At 40.3% G+C, this 22633-nt stretch overlaps 1 protein-coding gene across 4 annotated transcripts in view; it reads left to right on the top strand.

Annotated features, from left to right (window-relative positions):
* The window catches only part of CDK14 (cyclin dependent kinase 14), a 354521-nt gene that overhangs the window by 287905 nt on the left and 43983 nt on the right, over positions 1–22633 (top strand). The window contains exon 15 of one of the 4 annotated variants that reach the window (XM_072854295.1): positions 19894–20452. The exons of 2 other annotated variants lie outside the window; for them this stretch is intronic. The gene's annotated coding sequence lies outside the window, so the exon portion shown is untranslated. Of the gene's footprint in view, positions 1–7474; positions 7622–19893; positions 20453–22633 lie in introns of those variants that run through there. One more of the 4 variants, XM_072854294.1, reaches the window with a different exon arrangement.

Genomic DNA, 22633 nt, shown 5'->3' with positions numbered 1-22633 from the left:
ATTTTAAGGGCTTTAATGTATTTTTGCATGAATTTCACTCTGTTAAAGGTTCTGTATGTTTATTGCATGTAGAGATTTTCCAGCATTTCTACAATTAGGCTGTGGTTCCACAGTCATTGAGACGGGGTCTGTGCAATCCTGCTTTCCCAGTAGCACAAACTTGATCTCGATCACGAATGGACACCTGATCTCATTTATGGAGAGTACAGTGGCTCCATGCTGGTTACTGGGGAATCACCATAAAGCCTGCTGGTTCAAGGTTAACCCATCAGATTTTTTTTTATCAGATTTGAAACAACAGAGTTAGGTTGTACTGGGTCAGCATGATTTTCACTCGGTCATAGGAGCTTTAAAGATGGATTTGTAGCCTTGTCACATGTACTTCTGTCAATCAGATTTTCCTGAACTCTTAACTGAAAAATTATCTTCTAATACTTGGTTACATTAAAATAATTTTGCTGGGTAATTTATTTTTAAATTGTGATAATAATCTTGAATCAGATAGGAAAAAACTGATGTCCTGGAAATAAGAAAGGGTTTCTGGCTGTGGTTGCTGAAAAAACTGCTTGCTCAAGAGATCGTAATCTAATCTGAGTGGATTGAAAGGTTTGAAAATGTCTTCTTTAAAAGTGAAGAGATTGTTGCATGTTAATTATTTATTAATTCATATGGGTTAATACCCATTAGCATTTTTTAATATGGCCTATATTGCACTCTGACAGCTTTGCATATCATCCCTACAGATGCCTTAATTTAGTGAGATTCTTAAGCACTTGGCTAATACCAGGCATACACCAAAATGTGTGTAAATGTGTTTATTAAGATGCTTCCCAGCCCTCCCCCAGTAGCCATTAGGTAAAGTGTGCCTTCTGAGGTGCAAGAGGACAGACTGGACTATCATGACTTTTGACTGCATTAATTCATTTTCACATAATGTGATTTTTTTTTTTTTCAAATTATGAGACTCCTTCATGTTTCTTAGAATTGCTATGTAAGCAAGAATAATTCTGCTCGCTTCCTTGCTTTTTTATTTGGCATAAAATCTACAGGAGTGCAAAAAGGTGATTTCCCTAAAAGCAGGCCATGTATAATTTACAGGACTACCGCAAAGAAATCCTAATGACTTACACAGATATGACTATTATTAACTTGCCTCCAGCCACAACATTTACATGGTAATAAGTCGTCATCTTTATGCTATCAACTACTACTTGATCCAATTCAATCTCATGTTTTCTTTTCTTTATAGTTACTATGTCATGATGATCAGTCCTTGTATCTGCTGTCAACTTTGTTATTCGTTCTTCTTAGGAGGTTCTTCATGATCTGCAGAATGTGGCTGGTCACTTGCTTCAAAAGCTTGAGTAAAAACAGAATACACAAGCGTACCTCTGATATTAACTCATTACGAAGGGTCACAATTAGAAAGATATCCACTCCATTGCCTCTAGTCTTTATTATTGCAGATATTCCAGTCTTTACCTCTGAGTATATCTGATGGGCAGCCGACCAGTAAGATAATCCTAAAAAGCTTTCGAATTCAAGATGCTTCAGGTAAGTTTGGGGTTTTTCCCCCAGAAAATACCTAGAATGCTTGGTACTCAGACTGAGGAGTAGCCTTGCCAGTTATCCACAGAGCATTGCTGGAAAAGGGGAAAAAAAAAAAAAGAAAACCATGTAACAGAAAGATCCCATTCAAGTGAAGATGCATTCATTCATGGAAGAGCTGGGTAGTTCAAAATGAGCTGGCGTGTGGGAACTAACATGATAACATGCAGCTATCTCTGATTACCATCACCCATCACAAAGGGGCAGAATCTATTAGAGATAAGCAAATATAATGAGAGAAAAAGGCATAGAAAGGAAAATGACCTTGTGATAAACTCGGATGCAGAGTAGGTCTTACCAAAGGAACAGGGCAAAACAGCCTCTCAAATTCAGAAGCAGAGAAGGCATGTGTCCGACATACTGTGGAGGGTGCTTGACAGAGGACTTCTTAAAAGACAAGACTGCATAGTTTACTGTCACATGAGACTTACTGTGCAGGTTTGTCTGAGTGATTTGGAATTAAAGGGGTTCAAAAGAATGATTCTCTGAGTATAGATGTTCAAGAACTATGTGTTCAACTGTGTTCTTGAACACATCTTGAAAACGTTCACTAATTTTTCACTGGTCCTCAAGCCAAGAACTGACACCCCCCATCCCCCACCAAATCTGCAGATATCATTTTCTTAATGAAAGGAATCCAGAAGTGGGAGTTAAACCTTTCCATGTTCCTTTGGGTTTTATACAATCTTTCATCATCCCAAGGAAATCGAGTACTCTAAGTGAAGAATCAAATCTCAAAGCACTGCACGAGTAAATGAAATCTCTTTTGCACACTAGGGACCTTTTCATCATAGTTTTGTGTTTCAGGGGATTTCACAACCTTTACTTGAGGGAAACAAATATTCAAATCCCAGTTAGACCAGAATAGAGGAAACATGCCAGGTTCAATTACCACTGGAGTTATCAGCCTATGAGATTTTTTCCATTTGTATTTTCTCCATCTTTTTCATGAAGTTCTGCGTAAGCTGTTCCTGGGATGTGGGAGAACAGAAAGGGAGTGACCACTTTGAAACTAATCAGAAGAAGGGATCTGCTAGAAGTCTCAGAAAGTGCTAGAGTCCTGAGCAGCATGTTTCAGGTGAAGTCTAACACTGATGGTTTTTAAAATCTTCATTCCTATGGATTTTCTGGATGTGAAAACCCACCTGCATGTACAGATATATATCGTTAATCTTTTTTGAAGACAGTGAATTTGCAAGAACCATTTCCCTATTTTTTTATTATTATTTTGGATTAGATGAAATCTATGAAAAGCATAGTCTACCACTTCATGTTGAATGTCATTCACACTCAAAGAATAAGAGGAGACAATTTATTATCCATTAAAAACAAAATCAAATGAGCAGAAAAGACTTTTGAGATATTTTATATATATAGAAATGCCGCATGAGAAGTGGTGACATCCCTGGATAGGTAACATCTATGGATGATGATGATGATGGCCAAAGAACAAATTAGGCAGTATGGACTGTATTTGCTGTGGTGCCTCTGTTGTTTGGAGCTGGTGCAATGTAACAGTATTTCACTCGCTGTGGCACAGACTACGGATTTTCTGGCTATTTGCAGCTCTGTGTAATCTGCTGACTGCATGTGGTATGTGGATAGCTTTGACATTTTCAAATAAGTAGTATTCTAGATTCTGTGTAGCTTCGGGGGCTTCTGACATATTTTATCTATTTCTTTGTCCTTGGAGATTGATAGATGGGAATGTGATTAGCTCCCATGCTTATTAGCTCTCATGCTAAACCTGCCCCCAGTCTCTGACATTTTTGGAATACCCTGTCTACAAGATGTTGCAGCCAACTGTAGTGTATTGTGTCCTTGTTTCTGAGGTATACTGTGTCCTTGTTTCTGAGGTACTGCTAAGTACTGTGGTATTGGTTATCCTGTTTCCTTTCTTCTTCTTTGCTATCTACTGTGGCTTCCTCTGGTAGGTGAGGTGGACTTTTTCTTGATCTCGAGCTCTGTCTCTGTACATGAAGAGAAATGCATTGGGAGAAAAAGTTGACAGTTGCTGAAAATTGCAAAGAATGTTTCTAAGAATTTTTTTCGCCTTTGCTGCATATAATGGGGCTCTGATTTTTACTAAAATAATACAAGGGTTGAATTAAATCACTGATATTGCCTGCTTTAAAGGGGTAAAAAAAGTCATCTCAGTAAATCAGCTGTGCAGCACAGCTGGGGGTTAGACCCAGTCTCCAGTTGTGTAAGAAATGGGAGTTCTGATTCTTCTCACACTTACTGCAGGACGGGGAGGAAAAACTCCACTGAAGTCAGTGAAGTTGCACCAGTTTAAAAATAACATGAGGTGAGAAAAGAGTCAAGCCCCAGGGTGTTTCAAAGCTATGTGCTGAATCACTGAATCATAGAAAATAGGGCAGGAAGAGCCTCGAGAGGTCATCTAGTCTATCCGGCCTTCCCCAAGGCAGGATCAGCTGTATCTGTGTCATTCTGACAGATGTTTGAGTAACCTGTTTTTAAAAACATCCAATAATAGCGATTCCACCACCTCCCCCGGGCAGCCTGTTCCAGAGCTTTGCTATCCTTACTGTTAGACATCAAGAAAGTCTTTCCAAGCTTGGCTGCTCCTGCTGCAGTTTGAGTCCATAGTTACTTCTCCTATTTATCACAGACATGGAGAACAGCTGGGTTTGCAAAAGCCATTTTAAATATATAAACACTTCAGTCTTCTGTAGATTATAAAGTAACTTTTTTTTTTTTTCAGTCTTGGTAAAGTATTTTGGCTTTTGAACTCTGTAGGACAGAGGTGAAGGACGGAGGGTTTGTTTGGGATTTAGGAGAGAAAGATAGACTGAGAATTGAAGTTACACACGAAGAGGCAAACTCCCACCCAGCAGTGAGATGCATGACTTTCTTTGGACAATTGAGGGCATGCTCTTCCAGTAGAAGCAATAGTTTAACAATATAGATCTATAGTAAAGTCACCATTTTCAAGGGTGTTTATATCAGGAGAGAATTTGACCTTAGGGCTTTTAGCAAACAACTTGAATAGGGTGAAATGGTCTGTAGGATTATATTCAACACTGTTCTGTGATGGCTGTCCTCCAGATCAAGGTCATTGTTTCGTATTAGTATTATTAAGCGACAGTGATTCTCCACCAAAAGTGTACAGGCATATGAAGTTCAACTCGCATTGTAACATAGCTGCTCTAGAAATAGGTTCACATCTGTCACTATTTGGCTTATTGCAAGAATAATTCCTGGGAGTAAGAGTCTTTGATGGTACATGGTGATGGTTCTTTTCAAATACAGGAGAAAAATATTATTTCAGACAAATGTTTGATTATGCAAAAATAAGGGTTTTAAAATATAGGTATGGGCTTTATTTCTATTATCAAATTATCCTGATTTATCATCAGGCTTCATGTTAGGGATTGTTACCCTGCCATCAAAAAAGTGTATGGGGTAAAGCTTGCTTAGTAAAACTGGTAGCAGTGTGTAGTGACCACCTTTGCATTACCAATAACTTAGGTATGTTTGGATCTACCTTCAGGCTTTTCAGCATGGTTCAGGAAAATGGGTTGTCTAGTGTATGCTACTAAGCTAAACACTTGTTGGAAATGGGTGAGAGTAACAACTGTGTTGTGGAGCAGATTGGCCCTGATTCTCAAGCTAAAATATACCAGCTTAGCCCCGTGCCTTTATCTAATACTCCTTCCTACTAATTAATGCAGTGAAAATACCATCCAGAAAATTTAGCAGTTTAAACCTGTCACTTAAGTTTACTCTCTGCTTAATGTAAAATTATGTCATTTTTTTAAAAGGAATAGTAAACCTTTTGAACGTCAAACGGATTGTACTACCAAGATACATCAGCACAGGCTGTACAGATTGCTTTGTTGTGCCTGGTCTAATGTAAGCTAGCATTCAAAGGACAGTATTAACCACTAGGTTTTCTTGATTTTTATTAAAAAGCAGGATCAAGAGCATATTTTTTGCAAACTGCACATCATTATAATGAAAATAAGCTTACAGCTTGGAAGAGACTTTGTAATTCTCCACTGTTATGTCCATTTTGCTCCGTGTGCTTTTTTCTTCTTGTTGACCCTAGCATACAACTCTGTAATGAAAAAAATTGATTGACTCTTAGAGTAGGGGATTGCAATGTTGTGATTTCACGCTCAGTTGTTGGCTAACAAGGCTCTGTAGTTTTTATTTAGAGAGGCCCAGTTGCAAAAAAAATGAAGAATTGTGTTAGTCCCAGCTGCCAAGGTTACAGAGCAAGGGGCTTAGAGGGCTCCGGGGTTCCAGGCGAGAGAGGGATTGTCTCTGCCCAGCAGGTAAGGGATAGAGCTAGACAGAAGCTGTTGTGCACAAGATGCTGACTGACCCCAGCAATTCATAAATCCAAAAAATTACAGCATACTCTGCTTATCAGTAAATGGAGCAGACACTCAGCTGTGTAATTAACCCTTTGAATGTTATGGCCATGATGCAGCCAGCTCGTTTGAAAGGTGCATACGCTTTTCTGAGTGCCTCCCTCGTAATGTCCTGGGGGTATCTTGGGTACTCAAGGTACTCACACACTACTGGCAGTCTGTTATATGTTATATGTAAATACTTAAAGTATTTCATATATCCATTCTAAGGATTGCTTTTTCCTTGTTTTTACATTTCATGATTAATTGTCTATAATACATCTTTCCATGTGTCACCTAAAACTTATACTGAATTCTCTGAGCTGGTTTAGCTGCTTTGGGTAGAGATTGTGGAATATATGAAAGGAAAGTAGCCCAGATGCCCAGCCCTTACATGGCTCAGTTTCAGTCAGATCTCTGATTTTAATTGATTAAAACCTGCCCTAAAAAGTCAGCTGTCAAAGTTGCCCAGCAATTCTGAGTTTTCATTTTATCTCCTCATAGGCTTTGCATGAGGCATAAAGTTATAAGATGAAGATAGTTTTATACACTTAACCTATTTATCTTATAGTTTTATTAGTGTTCTGTTTTAATAATTTGCTTTTTAATAAAGCCCTGTGTGACTAATCCTCAAATTGTAAATACAAATTTGGAAGGCCATCGAATTCTGCCTCTGCATACCACCACAAAAATCACTGCAGCTTTAAAAAACAGTAGGAAAACAGCAGACAGCTACTGCAGTGATGCCAAGCCAAGATGGAATAAGCAGACCCATATAAAATGGTTCATATTTGTCTTTTTTTTTTTTTTAATGGAGCTAACTTCTGACTTAACCCTCTTTTTTTCTTAATATCTGTAAAACAACAGCCTTATCAAGGTATGCCACTTACTGTCTGTCATCAGGCAAACTTGTATATAGCGAGTGCATTTTTCCCCTGACCTGAGTTCATCCCTAAAAAGAATTCCACAGAATTATTCAAAAGACACTCGCAAGGTTTCTTTGTGCACAATCCTTCAGTCTAAGCAACAGCTAAACTGTTAACTATGGAGCCAGTGGGAATATAGGAAAGCATGGATTTGCTCCTTCGGTCCATCACTGCTGCATGGAAGGAATTCTGCAGGCACCTGGACTATGTGTCCAAAGATACTTTTGCGTGAAAAAGCTCCTCTTGGTGTTTGCTTTGCCCCAGCTCCCCATGAGGAATTACTGTCCTCTGATTCTGCATTCCCTGTGCATCTCCTTGTGTAGCTGTATATTACTAATCATGGCAAACCAAGAATATCCATTAACTTAAGCCAATATTCATATACATACATTGTCTTCTCTTGTGGACTTTGTGAGGTTCGGTAATCTTGGCTAAATTTAGTGGACAATATAACCAGTGTTTTCTCTTTCAGACTTAAGATTAATGTCTTTATTTTTAATACACCTTGGTACTGTATTTTCTCCCACAACTGCTAACACTCACTCTGCCTTTACCTTCCAGATGTCATTTGGTGTTACCCAGATGCTATTTTCCTATAAGACCACTCTATCAAGATGCTGCTTTCTCATGCTATTTGGGTCCAATTCTGACATTTAAAAAAGTACGTTTAGTGCAGCACGCTTCCCCCACCTCCCCGGGGTATCTGATCTATCATGTGTACTTACTTGCTTGTATTTCATTATCACCTACTATTCACATTTGCATTTATAAATCATGTGTGAAACTCATTTGCAAATCTGCAGGCATTTTTCTTCTGCAATATCCTATACTGTAGTTAATATCCTTTAACATAAACTAAGCTACCCTTTTATTGCACTGCTTAATATCACAGTTATAGGAGATTTCCAGGGTGTGATTTTTTTCTTTTGAAGGCCTGCAAAACTGTGTGAATATTTTTAAGACCATTCTTAGAAATCTGGAAAAAATGGCTGTATTTTATTACAGTAAATGCTTGCCACATTCTGCTTTTGAAAGTAAAGCTACTTTTAAAAAGTATACATGCGTAGCAGAAGTTCTTATGACCACAGACATTTCCATTTGTTTTATATGTCACTTAAATTCAGCTGAAAGAATTTTTAAAAAATACTTGCTTGGAAAGTTTTGCATCATTACTGATATTTTTCAGGTCAAGTTCAAACCTTTATGCAAAATTTTTCAAGCGCTAGAATGTATTGCTTACGCTATCGGATAAATAACTACCTAGTAAGCTGAACAGAAACATCAGGCAGTATGTTATTTCTGATCCTGTGTTGCACAGCGTATTGTTTTCCTTTTAATTAAATTGTTCCGTGGTGTTCTACCCTTAAGATTGTGTGCTTGCATTTCATTATCACTTGTTATTCAAACTTGCATCTCATTTGAAATTTGCAAACCTGGCAGGTTTTTTCCTACCTTTGTTATAAATTATTACTTCATTTCCCATATCATCTGTTAAGAGTGCAGCCTATTTTTAATGGTGTTTTCTCATGTGTAATGTTTCTCCAGCTCTGCATTCAGTCAACTTCGACTTCATTTCCCCCTACAAAGCTTGCTGGATCTCCATGATTTTATTGCCTTTGATTTACTTTCCTTATGCAGCTTCCACCCTGATTTGCTGTTTTCCTCCTGCTGCTATAGAGCACTTCTGTTAAAAACTCCTCCTTCTGGTTCAAAATAAATGAAAAGGAAGGAAGTAATATGAGATTTATGGAGTGAAAAGTACACTGGTTTGTTTAAGAGGGGGCAAAAGTGTAGTTGGTTCCTGTCAGCAAAGAAAGAAGCTTCTAGCACATAGTAAGTTTTTATTTTATCCACCCTAAAAAGGCTAAGAAATCTGTACAGCTTGTAGCAATCTGTACAGCTGGTAACCAAACTAGGTACCATGTATTCAGCTTCCTATTAAATAATAATAATTATTATCTGCTTACAGAATGTGTAGGAAACTATCAGCCTCTGCCATTCTGCCATTAAGCTACACAGTAAATTGCTTTGATATTTGGATTGCTTGGTTCCTTCCCCAGTTGCCTGGGATGAGAGTGGAAGTTGGTCCCATTATTTTTCTCAATCCTGCCCTCCGTTCCCGCCATGTATGTTTATGGATACTTAAAAGTACCCACGGAGAGATGGAGGAACAGCAGAAACCAAGACTGAATAGAAGCTGCAGGAATTTCAAAAGAAGTCCCTGAGTGCTATTTCACCCTTCAAATACTGTTTCTTTGTACAAGATAAAAACTGTCTTGTGTGAAACTATCCTCAATCCATTTGCATTCTGGCTTTGCCAGTTTTTAAATCCAGCTGTGAAGTGTGCGACTTGAATGCATGCCCGTGTACACATAGCTTTAAATATTCATTCTGAATTTACCATGCTGTGTTTTTACAGCCCCACTGCAGGCCCCTGTGGAAAGACCACCATAGGAGCTAGCTGCAAGGGAGAGGGCTGGGGTGGGGGCTGTGTATGCCGATTTAGCCCTCTTTCAGCATTGCTCCTGGGGGCTTGAGCTGCCCTGAAGCCCCTGACAGAGCCTAAAGCTCTCCTCCCATTGCCCTTTCAGAGGGAAACCCATGGGGGTAACAACAGGCAGATCCACTCTCTTCCGCTAAGAGGAAAGTGCATTTTACATCTTCCAGGGCCAGCTTTGCTCAACCTGGTGTCATGAGTAGAGCACGGAGGCAGGCATCTTTACAGAGGTAAGCCTTGACCAACCAGCTAAAAAGTGTGTGGTAGAGAGAGTTGTCCTTCTGTTGAACTGAGGAGGAGTCAAATCCACAATGTAGGAGTTCATGCCAAATGTTGTCTGCCCGTATACCAAGGAGCTGTGCTCCATGGGATCATCTTTTGCAGAGCCTTGGAGGCAGATTGGGCGATAGGTAGGAGGTGAGGAGAAATAATGGGTTTGCAGCTGTATGGACCAACCAGCAATTCTTCATTTCCTACAGGGTGGAAAGCAGAAGAAGGAAACGCTCATCTCCAGAACAGTGTGGTCCTCAGCTGTGCCAGTTGCTATGCGTAAGCCTGGCACAGGGAGTGAGAGCGGACTTGTATCTTTTCACGGAATCACAGAATCGTATAGGTTGGAAAAGACCTTTAAGATCATCGAGTCCAACCGTAAACCTAACACTACCAAGACCACCACTATACCATGTCCCTAAGCACTTCATCCAAACGTCTTTTAAATACTTCCAGGGATGGCGACTCAACCACTTCCCTGGGCAGCCTGTTCCAATGCTTGGTAACCCTTTCAGTGAAGTAAAATTTCCTAATATCCAGTCTAAACCTCCCCTGGCGCAACTTGAGGCCATTTCCTCTCGTCCTATCACTTGTTACCTGGGAGAAGAGACCAACACCCACCTCTCTACAACCTCCTTTCAGGTAGTTGTAGAGAGCAATAAGGTCTCCCCTCAGCCTTCTTTCCTCCAGGCTAAAGAACCCCAGTTCCCTCAGGCGCTCCTCATCAGACTTGTGCTCCAGACCCTTCACCAGCTTCGGTGCCCTTCTCTGGACACGCTCCAGCACCTCAATGTCTTTCTTGTAGTGAGGGGCCCAAAACTGAACACAGTATTCAAGGTGTGGCCTCACCAGTGCTGAGTACAGGGGCACGATCACTTCCCTAGTCCTGCCGGCCATGCTATTTTTGATACAAGCCAGGATGCCATTGGCTTTCTTGGCCACCTGGGCACACTGCTGGCTCATATTCAGGCGGCTGTCAGCCAACATGCCCAGGTCCTTTTCCACCAGGCAGCTTTCCAGCCACTCTTTCCCAAGCCTGTAGCGTTGCATGGGGTTGTTGTGGCCCAAGTGCAGGACCTTGCACTTAGCCTTGTTGAACCCCATACAATTGACCTCGGCCCATCGATCCAGCCTGTCCAGGTCCCTCTGCAGAGCCTTCCTACCCTCAAGCAGATCAACACTCCTGCCCAACTTAGTGTCATCTGCAAACTTACTGAGGGTCCACTTGATCCCTTCGTCCAGATCATTGATAAAGATATTAAACAGAACTGGCCTCAACACAGAGCCCTGGGGAACACCACTTGTGACTGGCCACCAACTGGATTTAACTCCATTCACCACCACTCTTCGGGCCCAGCCATCCAGCCAGTTTTTTACCCAGTGAAGAGTACGCCTGTCCAAGCCATGAGCAGACAGTTTCTCCAGGAGAATGCTGTGGGAAACCATGTCGAAGGCTTTACTGAAGTCTAGATAGACAACATCCACAGCCTGTCCCTCATCCACTAGGTGGGTCACCTTGTCATAGAAGGAGATCAGGTTGGTTAAGCAGGACCTGCCTTTCCTGAACCCATGCTGGCTGGGCTTGAATCCTTGGTTATCCTCTACATGCCGTGTGATGGCACTCAGGATGATCTGCTCCATCAGCTTCCCCGGTACCGAGGTCAGGCTGACAGGTCTGTAGTTCCCCGGGTCCTCCTTCCGGCCCTTCTTGAAGATGGGCATCACATTTGCTAATCTCCAGTCACCTGGGACCTCCCCAGTTAGCCAGGACTGCTGGTAAATGATGGAAAGGGGCTTGGTGAGCACATCTGCCAGTTCCTTCAGTACTCTCGGGTGGATCTCATCAGGCCCCATAGACTTGTGAATGTCTAAGTGGTGCAGCAGGTCACTAACCATTTCCCCCTGGATTATGGGGGCTCCATTCTGGTCCCCGTCCCTATCTTCCAACTCCGGGGGCTGGGTACCCAGAGAACAATTGGCCCTGCTATTAAAGACTGAGGCAAAGAAGGCATTAAGTACCTCAGCCTTTTCCTCATCCTTGGTCACTGTGTTCCCTCCCTCATCTACTAGGGGCTGGAGATTCTCCTTAGCTCTCCTTTTGCTGCTAATGTATTTGAAGAAGTAATTTTTGTTGTCTTTTACAGCAGCAGCCAGATTGAGCTCTAGCTCAGCTTTGGCCCTTCTAATTTTCTCCCTGCACAGCCTTGCTACACCTTTGTAGTCCTCCTGAGTTGCCTGCCCCTTCTTCCAGAGGTCATAGACTCTCCTCTTTTTCCTGAGTTCGAGCCAGAGCTCTCTAGTCAGCCAGGCCGGTCTTCTTCCCCGCCGGCTCGTCTTTCGGCACCTGGGGACAGCCTGCTCTTGTGCCTTTAGGACTTCCTCCTTAAAGAATGTCCAGCCTTCCTGGACTCCTTTGCCCTTTAGGGCTGCCTCCCAGGGGACTCTGTCGACCAGTCTCCTAAACAGGCCGAAGTCTGCCCTCCGGAAGTCTAAGGTGGCAGTTCTGCTGACCACCCTCGCCGCTTCTCCACGTATCAAAAACTCTATCATTTCATGATCACTCTGCCCAAGATGGCCTCCAACCATCACATGGCTCACAAGTCCTTCTCTGTTCGTGAACAAGAGGTCCAGCGGGGCACCTTCCCTAGTTGGCTCACTCACCAGCTGTGTCAGGAAGTTATCTGCCACACACTCCAGGAACTTCCTGGACTGTTTCCTCTCTGCTATACTGTATTTCCAGCAGACATCTGGTAGGTTGAAGTCCCCCACAAGAACAAGGGCTAGCGATCGTGATGCTTCTCCCAGCTGCTTATAGAATAGTTCATCTGCCTCCTCATCCTGGTTGGGTGGTCTGTAACAGACTCCCACCACAATATCTGCCTTGTTGGCCTTCCCCCTGATTCTTACCCATAGACACTCCACCCTATCGTCACCATCATCAAGCTCTAAACTATCCAAACACTCCCTAACATACAGGGCTACCCCACCACCTCTCCTGCCTCGCCTGTCCCTCCTGAAGAGTTTATAGCCATCCATCGCCGCACTCCAGTTGTGCGAGTCACAACTGTGCGAGTCACGGTCTTTTCTGGTTATACATGCTCAGTCCTCTTTCATTTGGCTTACAATTTAGTTATTAGTTTTTTTTCTGTTAAAAAATACTTTTTGGGAGAAGTATTCTTCATTAGGTCTTTAAGTGGCACAGGAACTCAAGATGAAAAGAAAGATTTAATAAATTGTCATTTTTAGGAGAGGACAAATCTTTAGCCTTAACACAGAAAAAGGCACATGGTAGAACTATTTATTATAGCAAATACATCTAATTTTAAAATGACAAAGTAGATGGATAAAACCTGTCTGTGTAGAACCAGATTGTAAAGATTAAGTATTTAAACGCACACCTCAGGACTGCCAATAAAAATGGCAGTCACATTGCTTGTTGGTGTCCTTATCCGTTTAAGGGAAATGCTTGTATATAGTGTTAAAGTCTGTGAACACTTTATTTAATATTCAGCAAACATTATGTGTTGGCAGTAGAAACAACATATTATAGGCTTGTGGTTTGAATTATGTTACAGTGCAACACTGATCTTGCAGTCATTTGGCTATGGAGATAGCTCTCTCAAATGAAAAACAGCACAATTTTTTGACAAATATTATCTGGCACCTTTACATTGCTGTTAACTGAAAACATAAAATACTTGCTCAGGTGTCAGGTTCACTGAAAAATGTAGACTAGCATTATGGATGGTATCACGAGAAGAAATAGATGGGAATTTAGGACTCTCTCTCAGTTTCTCAAGTATTTTTTCCTGTCGGGAAGCTCCTGGAATTAAATAGTGGGTTTTTCCTTCATCACTTAATCTCTACTACTGTAACTGTGAGGAGCCTGGGCATGATGAGAATTTAACATGATCTGTCATCCAGAGCTATCTTTAACTCGGAGGCTCTTCCATATATAGGAACATTTGCCTCAACCATTCTCATCCTGCTGTCCTCATAAGTGAGAGTATTTTTTGGGGTGGGAGGAGAGGAGGTATAATGGGAGAAAATATGTATAAAAAGCTTCTTTCCCAGCTTTGCCATATAAGTAAAAGAATTGACTTAAACTTTGTACGCTACTTCTGAGGCTTGATTCTGTCTCCAGCTTTCAATATTTCATGTTATTGAGAGTGTGGCTAATTGTGCAGGCACCTCTGCGTGGTGGTACTCTTCCAGCATTCCCAGGTGGGGAGATGCTGTGGGTGCGGTTTGGGTCTTCTACCTACACTGGAAAGCATCAGCCAGTGAGATAAATACCGAAAGGACTGCATTGCATCTGTGATAATGAAGGGCAATAGTTGGACATCTAAGGAGACTAGTTACACACAAGTGGGCAATGTTTAATTACTATTGACAGATTTTCTTTGCTGACAAACTTAGAGGCTGTCACAGACAATCAGAACAATTTTCATTGTTTGTATAATGCTGTAAGATGAGCGTTTTTATCTACTCTGGTAAATGCACATTCTTTTCGTAAAGTATTGTGTTTTACTGCAGAGAAATGCAGTTTGTAGGACATGTATTGATACTGAATCAAATCCCAGGATTAGGTATTTCCTAGTCATTATTATCAAAGAGTTAATGAGCTGCAGCTCAAAAAGCATTGGAAGTTCAGGATTAGTATCAAAATGTATACAATTAAACATGAAATTTAATGTAAGAATACCTGTAGATAACTACACTACAACTTCAAAATAATGTTCTAGGCTTAAGAACTACATTTCTCAAAAAGTAACTAAGTGAGCTCACCAGGCAGGTGGATTACCCGAGTACTTGCATAGTCTCAGGGTCTCACGGTTAACTGCCTCCCAAACTAGAGTTTTCAAAGCTCCTACAAACATGAAAACATCCATATTGAGGCAGACTGAAAGTCCATCGAGATGAATATTTTGTCCCTGACAGTTGCCATTGGCAAACAGTAGGGCGGAGAGCAGAAGACGACACAAATATATAACACTGTCTTCCCGGTCTGCCTCCCAAGAAATCTTTGGTGTAGAAACTACCAAAGATTGAATCTGGAGTTTTCTAGCAGATCACATAACCACTCCTACATCCTCTTCCAAGCCAACCTGTTTCTATTTCTTGTCTTCCTCTGATCCACTTAACACTCTGGGCTAAGCTTTTCCCCAGTACTTCCAATTCTGTAGGGAAGAAACACATGCTTTTGAGAATAAAACCATTTGTGGATAATTTTTTTTCCCCTAAAAAAACTTAGGATAGTAGCATAAAATAGAACAAAACCAACAGTACTGAGTGTTCATACCTATCATAGGTATAGGGAAAGTCCCCGAAAACACCTGAAATTTCATGTGAAATAGTGACACGCTTTCACTGCTTTTCTGTAGGATCTGTATAATTACTGTTTTCTGATGCTTTTTGTCTGTGTTAAACAAGAGAAAAGAAGTTCCTCTGGCCACACTTTCTCCTGTACCGAAATAAAATGAGTAAAGTTTGTAAAACACGCCAAAACCTTTCTCACCGCAGTCCTGGCTGGTGATCCACAGCTGGGGGTGTGAAAAACAAAACAGAGGCGAAAGGCACTCCAACCTGCCACTGATACATGTACAATGAAGAAAATATTTTTATTTAAAAGGCAGACAGCTGAGCAGCAGTTATTTGATCCATGCTGCATGAGGGACACTGGGGAAAAGGGTATTTTTGTGATCGCTCTTCAATGATTCCCGTGAAGCTTCATGGCTACAGCTCCAGCAGAAACCGGAACTGTAGTAACAGCACTGCAATAGGCCAGAGTTATGTTGCAAGCATTTTTGGAGTTGTACTTCACATTCACATCCAGTTTGATTGCTTCCAGACCCAAGACATTTAGTTTGTTTTAGAAAAACAGTAATAATAAAAATAACCAAAAAGCTTTATCTAGCTGAAAAGAACTTCCACGCTGAATAGCACATATTTATAAATGTGAACTTGCATTCTGTGGACTTAAATTAAACAGTTCCTTTGTTTTGGAAGTATTATTCCCATTGCTGTCACCAGCATTTGTTTTGTGACAGTGCAAAAGGGACAGTGAACTGTGCTAAGAAATCCTCTTCTCTCCAGGGGCTGAGAGTAAGTACCTTTGCGTAAGACTTGTGTGCAGAGATGCACGCGCACACCGAGAGGGGTGGACAGAGCTTTCAGATGTATTCAGCCTTCAGAGAATCTATTGCATTTATACGATTTCATCTGCCTAAAGTGTATGGGTGAAAATGGAAATGTGCTTGTGTTTGTATACTTAAGAAAAAAAGCTAATTATATATGTATGTGATGTGTAAATATGAAATATTTGGTCACATGGTATTTCAGTGCTCTCTTTGCATAACCTACCTTTTTTTGTTGCCTTGCCATTTCTGAATTACAGTACCATCCATGTTCCTGTCGATAACTCCTCTAGCTCTCATCCTGCCACTATCCTGACCAGGCAATGTGAACTCAAATGTAGAAGAAAATGAAATAACTCCCAAATACTCTAAAGTAGCAGCTGTTGAGGGTGGGGGGTTTTTAAGGATGGTGACTTGAGTTCTATACATACTAGTATTTCCTACCCATATAGTTGAAAGCAAATGATAAGTCCATTTCAAAATGTGGAAATTCCACTTACCAGTTGCTAGTTCTTGAGAACGTGAAGTGTTTGACCTCAAATCTGAGGTATTTTTGCATACATAGAATTGCCATTTCTGGTCCCAGACTGAATTATTTAGAAGCCATGTCTCGCACTGTCAGCCTGCAGAGCAGCTCTGTCACTGCAAGACTTTCTTTTCCTTACTGACTCTCCCAGACATGCTGCAGTATTTCTTACCAAAGTAGAAGAGCAGATAGGGAGACCAGTGGGAAGCAGAAGATGACAATACAAAGGGAAACAAAAAAAGAAGGGAAACATGAAGACTGCAGTTCTTTGTTATTGTTTAGTAATGTTTAAGGATTTTCCCGAAAAACTTCTACATGCGTGCAAATGTTATCAACATCATTAGAAAGAATATAAAATAAAAGGTTTCTCTTTTCTCCTCGTGTAACCAGTACATGTAGAATTTTAACCAGATCCACATCTATTCATTTTGTAAAAAAATGTAAGGAGCATAAAGAACTTTTCAAATCTATTACAAAGATTAAGATTGCTGTGAAAATATTCTGCTACGTGCCTGAATTATTGCATATATTGTAAAGGGAAGGAAAGACTGTTTGGCAGCTAGAGATTATTTTGTTAACGGCTGTATCTCTGTTTTGAAAGCCTGAATATGTTTGTCCTGAAGATCTCAGTGGGCCTGGCCTATATGTGCATAAGTATACAATTTAGTTTTATTTATTTTGAAATGAAACAAGTGCATAAATTCCAGGCTCACGTGGAGATTCCTAATCAGCAATTCTCTCTGTAATTTTAGAAAAGAAATCATGAGAGCTTTGTGTAAGAAAACAATGTGCCAAATAATGAAATCATTATGAGCTAATTGTGAGCTAACTACTTCAAGCTAGCTACTGTTTGCCCTACTCCTCTAATATGGGTTAATAATTATATATGAAATTATGTTACCAGCATACCATAATAATTATGACCAGGACATTTGTAACGTAGAATTATTGAAGAGTTCTCAGTCTTCCAACTCTGTAGCCTAAAATGGGAGCCTTGCACAGGGCTGTGCTCTGAATCATCGCTTTGGTCGCTTGTTAAGTGGAGCTTGTAGTGGTGCGTGTTGTTAATGACAGTGTTTCGGATGTAATTATCATGCTTATGGGATGACTCTCAGGGCCTGCTGGTCTGCATGTATTGATTATCTAGTTGGCTGACCTATCCAGTGGAAAAATCACTACGCCCCACAGAAAAAAAGGAAAATAGTCATTTGTCGTATGCCCAGTAAAGTTGCAGAAGGAATTATGGAAGCTTGGAATTCAGGTATGCAGACTTGGGGCTGTCTCTGCGTGTCACTTCTCCTTAGCTCCCGCTGTGCCGTACAGGCTGTAGGAAACTGATCTCTAGCCTGAGAATAATGCGAGAAGAAGGAACTGATGGGAGAAAAATATGTACTGTACTACGGTTTTCCAATAGAGGATGTGGGAGAGAGGATTTCAAAGTGAAATGGATGACAGAATTTCTCATAATTCTGGTGAAAAACTTTTTTTTGGATATGTTTGTCTTATGACTCTTTGCCCCTTCCACTTTCTCTGGAACTTTTCTTTCCCAAGGAAGATTAGTCCTTAGGATGGATTGACGTTGATTAAAAAAAAAAAAAGGCGAAAACCTATTCTTACATGAAAATAAGATAGCATTTGCAGATTTTTTTTTAATCTTTTTTTTTGTCAAGGCTGTGGCTTAGAAGAGCAGTCACAGGGCTGAAAGCCGTAAGAAACTTTCCACTTTCTCTTATTTCTGCCACCAACTGTCCTTAATCCTTTTCATTTATTCAGGCATCTACAAAGATAATTCACTTGAGATTGAGAAACCATTTGTAAAGCAGGTGAAGTATTATTCCATGGGTAGACTAAGACAGGCAGCACTTGTGTGATACTTTCTGATCCTAGGTACGTCAGTTAAGGTAGCGGGTGCTTTGGTGTTCCCACCTGTGGGAGGGGAGCATTGGTGCTTGGGCAGTAATGATGGCTGTAAAAAGCTGCCTGGGCAGGGGGCTGTACCTGGGTCAGTGGTGGTAGAGCTGAGGGGAGACGTTGGCACTGCTGGGAGTATTTGTCTGCGTTTATTCTTCAGTTCAATCTTGCCAACTCTTGCTTGTCCAGTGTAGGGGGAAGCCTTTCCCGGGGAAGCTTTTCCCAGGAAAGCAGGAAGAAACGGTCTAGCATCAAAGCTTCCTGCTTAAAATAAAACAAAACTGGAGAAACCCAAAGACACAAAACCCCTTCACGCTGAGCTCTAGTGGCTCAGAAACCTCTCAACGCCTCAGGTGTATTTGAGCCAGTGGTTAAGACGACAGGGCTTCAGTGTGGGAAGAGGCGAAGTGGAGGAGGATGCCTGCAAGTGAATGGAGGATGTGTGTGTCCAGGAAGGTTGGGTAACGACTGGGCGAGGGCAGGATGGTAATCTGCTGTGAAAAATAACTGCAAATGCATGTGTAAGTGAATGCCAGGCATGAAGGGTTTTGTGATGAAGAGATTAAAGGGCTTACTGTGCAAGTGGGTGTTGGTATTTATGGTAAGGAGAAAGGGAGGTTTGTAATTTACTTCTGCTTAAGGTGGTAACTTTTTTTTTTTTGACAACTTTGCAACCTTTGCCAGGGTCAGCAATTCTTAAAGTGGTACCCATGCCCGTGATGGATGCTCCACAGAACCGGATTAAACTTCAGAACTTTTCAGAGGAAGTTTGAAGGTCACAGAGTCCTGTTGGTTCAGATATTTGGGAGGCTTTAGTCTAAATCATACCATTTCGGCAGCTTATACTTCACAACTGTGCAGTTTGCAATCAAGATGCTTTCTCAGTGTTTTATTCTTTGCACCTACATTTCATATTTTCTATTGCTGCAAGTGATTACCAGTAATTGTAAAATTGTGGAAACTATTTTGAAACAGCATAAAATTGTTATAGTGTCATCAACTTTTTAACTTTGCAGACAGATGTGGTTTGATAAAACCTTATTGTCTGAATACCTCTACCAGCTTTCAGCTTGCACAAGATTGCCAGAAGTACAAGACATCATTTACTGTCTAGTCATCTCATTTGTTCCATATTTCAGCCAAAATAAATTCTCTGTTGCCCTACCCATTTCCTTCTTTCCTCATGCAAGATGTCAGCTCTGTATCTTTTTTTTTTGCCAGGGAGCATAGTTTTGTTCATCTGGTTGCAGCACCCTAACAATGAGAATTACGAATATCCAGATTCTGTGGATTGTCTCCAACATGACAGATAGATAGGGCATTCGATACCCTGTAACTGTCCTCTGAAACAGGCAGGTTTGAAGGTGATTTGTGTCTACCCACGAATCAGAACTACGTGTTTTCTACCTATCTATCCTAATTTTAGGGTTATCTTAAGATGATAAAGCTACTGATTTCATAAAAGTGAAGTTTAATGAGGAGATACTAATAAGCATTTTATGGGAAACTATTGACATATGTATACAAGGACATACATTTATGTATATTAGTGTGTAGGATTCAGGAAATGTGAACATCTGGTTTCTCTTAATAGTCTCTTCTACTGTTTAATTAACAATAATTATTTTGATCTTCGTAGTGTCTGACCTGAAGAATTCATGAAATGTAGTTCTCTCTCAGTCAACACATCTCCACTGTGTATACAGATTCGACACGTCTTTGTGAACTTAGTAAATCCATCTGTTTGAAAGGACAATGTGAAATTCTGTGTTAAACTGTGGTCTGCTACACACATGTCCATTCTCCTTTTATTTTCTTTGAACACAGAACACAGTAAAATGTATTGTACGGCGTACCAGTTTGATATCACTTTGATAGACATGATGTGACCTTATATACAGACTCCAATGTACTCTAATCCGTGGTCTCCCAGCTCCCACTCTGCAGGATTTCTGCGATGTTGATGGAACCCTGTGATTTTGCAGAGCAGCTGCAGTGACCCCTCGCCCTGCTCACTGCTGCTGACAGCTGCCTACCATGTGTAGAGGAAACCTCACAGACTAAAATCTCCCTCATAAAGCAAAGATCTTTAGATAAACATGCAGGTCTGATCATGCTACTACTTTAAAAATAAATAGTTTAAACCCGGAACTTTTTGTGTGGTGCTAAAAGAGCGGTAGCTAAATATTCAAGGCATTCTGCCTGGTAAAAATAATGGATATGTGACACAGCGTCTCCTTTTAAAAAAAGAAAGAAGAAAAGTTCAGTATAAGCAATGGATGGCATCCTAAGCGTAAATAATCTGCATAAGAAATTAGTTAATCTGTCTGTTAGGACGGGTTTGACTCGCTAAACAAGGCTCATCAGGTTCTTCTGGTTTATGTTTAAGAGTAGTGTCGTAACTACCTGAAGTCAGAAAAACGTAGCCATCCAATAATTCATGTATCAAATGGGAAAGGCTGATTTCACCTGAATTTTAACTTTTACTCACATGGTAGATTTACTTCTGTCAGGATTTTTATTTAGGAAAAAATAAAATGGAATGGAAGCAAGAGTTTAAAATACAACTGAAGAACAAAGTTGGGTGTGATTTTTTTTTTTAAATACTAAAACTTTAAATCATTATTAGGTAAAAACAGGTTGGCATTGTACTTCTTAAGGCATTTCATTCACATACAGTACCAAAAGTTATATCATTGCTAATGTTTTCCTGCTGAGCTACCGTCATCGTTTGTCTTGCTGTCATAGTATTACATTGATGTGCCTTCCCCATTTCGGTAGAGGTCATTATCCTGGTGCCTGGTTGTGTTCCCTCTGCTGAGCAGGTTAACTGCTTGAGGTCTTTTATCTAGATAAATGTTTTACCAGCGCTTTTGCTCCATGATGACACAAACTGTTCCTCAGAGGTCAAATCCAGATGAATTAGCAATGCTGTGATGGCATGTTCCCTGTACGTTCACGCACTCATTCAGACCCATGGGAGTAAAGTATCAGCTTTGTGAAAGAAATAAAAATAGTGATTAAAGTGTCCTTTTTTTTCAAGATTTGCTTCTCCCAAGTAAGTACTTGTCTGTTGTCTTCATTTAGTATTTTTAAATGTCACTGTAACACTGGGTTGTCAAAAGAATGCCATTTTACAATGAATTTTGAAAACTGTATGGTAATCATAGTAGCCAATTCTCACAAATAAAATGTGTGTATAATGAGCACAATTCACAGTTCACACATTTTGGATGTGTTAGCTCATTCTATCAATATCTTCCCTTAAAATTGTAGCTTTGAGACTATTAGCTATTCCCTGGGCATTTTTTTGTAGTTTCTTTCTGTGCATGAGTGATAATCAAGAGGCCAAATAACAAGTGAGAAAATGCCCTGAAGCTTGCTCAGCTGGGCTAAGATTTGACAACATCTAGGTGATATGGGTCCTCCACAGGCAGATAACAACATTAAAACAAGATGTAAGAGCCTGTTAAAATGCATTTTTAGGGTACCAAAGCTTTCAAGAGATAAAGTAGAAGTTCATTTTAATGTTCATTTCAACGACTTCGTGTTGAGTGTAATATAAATGTGTACTTTTAACAGTAAAAAAAAAAAAAAAGTGGGAAAAGGAAGAAAACTTTGGTGTTTGGAACTAACTTTTATACTATCAATTTTAGGTAAAAAGGTCTAACAAGTACATATTACTTATGTTCAGGGTTTTAGTAGATTCTGTCAGCCTTGCCCCAACCAGAAAAAGATGTGTACAAGAGCTAATCCTCTGCATCTCTTCATAGGAATTTGAGGGTATTCCTTGATTTGTGAAATAGTATTTGATACAACCTTGCTGAACAAAAGTGATGAGCACTGTAATTTGTCATGCAAAGAAAAGTCTCTTTTCATCTCCTATTCATACAAACTTCAGTTTAGGAATGTAGCTGAACAAATATTTAGCTTTAGGGATGTGATTAAGACCTACTGAAGCAAATGAAGTTTCTGGAGGTGCCAGTGTGGGGAATAGGAATTCTTCTCTCAATCTGGACTACATTTCCTTTAAAATTTAAAACTTTTAAGCTTAGAACGACAGAGGCAGGATCGAGGTCACTTGCTTTCCCAAAGATCTAAAGGTATCAATGTGTAGTAGGATTTCAGTATTTATTGCTTTAGCTGCAAGTATTTAATTTATGTTGAAAATACTAATACACAAATTTAATGCAGTAATTCCCATCTCTTCCTGTCTCTCACTGGGAAAACCACATTGACTTCAAATAAGCTCTGTGTGGGTACCGGTGTCTTTGCATGGAGTCCCTTAAAGGGTCAGGGCTACAGTCTTCATATGGTAGTAAAAAAATGAAGTTCAGTTTTATCCATGTTTGTGCATAAAAGCAGAAATATATATATAT

Source organism: Ciconia boyciana, chromosome 2 (genome assembly GCF_034638445.1).
Source record: "Ciconia boyciana chromosome 2, ASM3463844v1, whole genome shotgun sequence".
Classification (NCBI taxonomy): Eukaryota; Metazoa; Chordata; class Aves; order Ciconiiformes; family Ciconiidae; genus Ciconia; species Ciconia boyciana.
The sequence above is the reverse complement of the archived record's forward strand: the minus strand, read 5'-3'. Positions and strand labels throughout refer to the sequence as shown.